A 3,319-nucleotide genomic window follows, 5' to 3' on the forward strand; every position below is an offset into this window, starting at 1 on the left:
CTATATTAAATAGGATTATTACTAGCTTTTACTGTAATTAAGTAGTAGATATAGCCCTATAAGCGCTATAAAGTAAACTAAAGGCTATATAAATTAACTAAAAGCTTTTAGTATAAACTTAGCTGCTATATAGAGAGGCTAGATAAGGTACTAAATAAGATGCTTAAGTAGCTTAGTAATATTAACCTAATTAAGTCAGTATTAACTTTATTTAGCTAAAAGTAGCAGTTAAATATAATAAATAGGTATAGTATATATTAATAGCAATATTTATGCTATTATATCTAGATCTAGCTACTTAGGTATAATAAAGCTAAGGCAGAATATAGTATCTAATTTACTAAAAATTAATAGAATTCTCTAGTTAATATTATTTAATAACTTAATACTATTATAGATAAGAGGAAAAAGTAGAGGCAGTAATAGGTCTTAAAGGTCAGTAGAGAAAGTAATAATAATAAAAAAAGCACTAAAAGTAAAGAAAAGAGAGACCTTAATAAAAAGGCACTTAATAAGGCTATCTTTAATTTCTGCATTAAGTTAATTAAGTAAAAGCTTAAAAGAAAGCAGTATTATAACCTATTACTTTACTTTATAGCTATATTAGATATTAAGAAGGATAGTATATAGGTTCTGTCCTATATATATACTTAATTTCTTACTAGCTTTTTATAGTATAGGCAGATTTTAATATTAAAGCACTTCTTTAAAGATAATCTATATAACTCTAAAGACTTAACTTATAATATAAGTTTTATAGCTATTAATTAGTTTTAAAAAGGTTATTATAATTAGCTTATAACTGGCTTATATATATTATTTAGTATTATTATTTAGTAAATAATATATAGATAGGGCTATTATAATTAAGAAGGTAGGTAAGTAAAGGTATTATAAGACAGTAATAATATAATACTTAACTATTTAGGCAATAAGATTACTATAGGCAGCTTTTAGCAGATAGTATAGGCATTTATATAGAAAGCTAAAAGCTAGCTAAATAAGCTTATAGGCAGGCAATAAAGTTAGATCTATAAAATAATATAGCTATAAGATATTATTAATAGTTTAGTATTTAAAGGCCTAAGGCAGTTATTTATAATAAACTAGAGAAATATATAACTAAAGCTAAATATTAAAAAGTTAATAAGACTAATAGATATAATACTATAGAAAATTATTAATATAGAAAATAGCAGTAGTTAGGTTAAGTGCTAAAGACAGGTAATAAAGAAGTATTTTAGTTAGCTATAGTAATTCTAGTTAAATATATTTTTAGTTATATATATATAGAGAGGATAGCCTAAATAAAGTCTAGAAGTATTAATACTAAAGTACTGCAATACTAAATAGCTACTAAAAAATATATTTATCTTTAATAGATAGGTAGTATTTATTATAAACTAAAATAAAAGTAAGGGCTTAAATAGTAAATAAGGCTAAAAGGTAATATATTTCTTGCCTATTATATTAGCTCTTTAGTATTTAAGGCCTATTTAAGGCAATTAGCCTATAACTATAGAAGTTAGCTAAAAAGGGGCTTTAAGATATAGTAAAGTTAAGTAAGTAGCTTATACTAGTTACTAGTATATAGATTAGGGTATAGCTTACTATTTTAAGCTATTAGTATATAGCTATTAAAATAGGTTATTAAATTAAGGGATTAATTATTTAATAAGTTAAGCTAAAAGCTACTATAGTAAATAGTAATAATAAGGCAGCTAATCTATTAACTAAAGAAATATATTAATAACTAAAAGTTAAGTATATATAGGATATTTAAGTAATATATAGAAGTTAGATTATATAGAATTACTATACTATTAATTTTTAATTCTTAAGTTAGCTATAGCTAGAGATATTATTAAATTTCTAGGAGATTAATTATTTATAATACTAATTTCTAGCCTAAATTAATAGTAATTTTAATAATAGAAAATACTAGACTTATACTTATAATAATAATAATATACTAATTGCTAATAGAGCAGTAAAGAGACAATAACTTATTATTAACTAAAAGGTATATATAATAATAGTATTTATTACTTTACTGTTTTATATATAATATACTATAACTAAAATAGGTTAAGGTTAGTAATAAGATAAAAGGAAGTATACTATAGAGTAAGATATAAAAGTAAGTTTATAACTAATATATAACTGCTATTAGTAGGTAACTTTATTAAGACTCTTACTAAATAGTAATATAGCCTGCTGCTATAAGGATATAAAGATTAATATAGGGCTAAAGTATATATTAAATAAAGATATAGGATAGAAGATATTACAGTAGTAAGATAATATATACTGCATTATATAACTAAAGAATAATAGTATTTAAAGTAAGCTGCTTATTATAGTGCTGCTAATAGGCAGTAATAAAAGTATCTTCTTTATACTACTAGCTTTTATAGAAGATAAATAAAGTAGGGATAAAGGACTAATTAGTATTATAGTTATTCTATTTATATTTTTTATATAGGATTTAGTTTTAAGAGTATATAAGTTTAATATTAATTATATAGAGTAAAGAAGTAATATCGATTAAGAAAGAGAGAAATAGCAGTAAGATATACAGTTAATAGTAGTTAGTGCTAATATAGCTATAAGTAAAGGATTTATTATATATATTAAAAGTATTTAGGGTTAAGGGTTACTAAAAAGGGTATTTTTTAATAAGTATTATATTACTATTATAGATATTAGCTACTAAAAGTAATTAAAGCTATTAATAAGGCTATATTAGTTTAGGTGCCTGGTCTTTAGTCTAGGTGTTATTCTGGCTAAATAAACACTTAAAGTTAGTAAAATTATATAGCAGTTATAGGTAATATACAGGCTATTTACCTAAAATAATATTTCTTTAGGATAGTAATAATAATTAAGTCTAAAGCAGATAAACCCTAACCTTAAGTTAATAGAGAATTAATACTAAATATTAATAATAAGGCTAGAAAATAGTAAGGGAGGAAAGAGTTTAATTAATTAATTAAATATAGATAAATAATAATTTAGAATAGAGTTTATATATTACTATAGTAATAATAAAAGTAAGTCTAATAGAAGTTATAATAAATAATAATAGTATTATTATTTAGACTTAACTAGATTTAAGTGTTATATTAATAGCCTAGTTATTACTATAACTATAATAGATAATATAGTAGATTAAGTAATCTAGCTTTATAAATAACTTAATGTCTTACTTTATTTAATCTATAAGGCAGCTATTAAGCCTAAAATAGATAAGGTAAAGCATTACTATTATAACTGCTATAAAACTGTTAGGGAGTAGCTATAAGCAGTAATTATATTA

Source organism: Fusarium proliferatum (assembly GCF_900067095.1).
Source record: "Fusarium proliferatum ET1 genome assembly, contig: FPRO_scaffold003, whole genome shotgun sequence".
Lineage (NCBI taxonomy): Eukaryota > Fungi > Ascomycota > Sordariomycetes > Hypocreales > Nectriaceae > Fusarium > Fusarium proliferatum.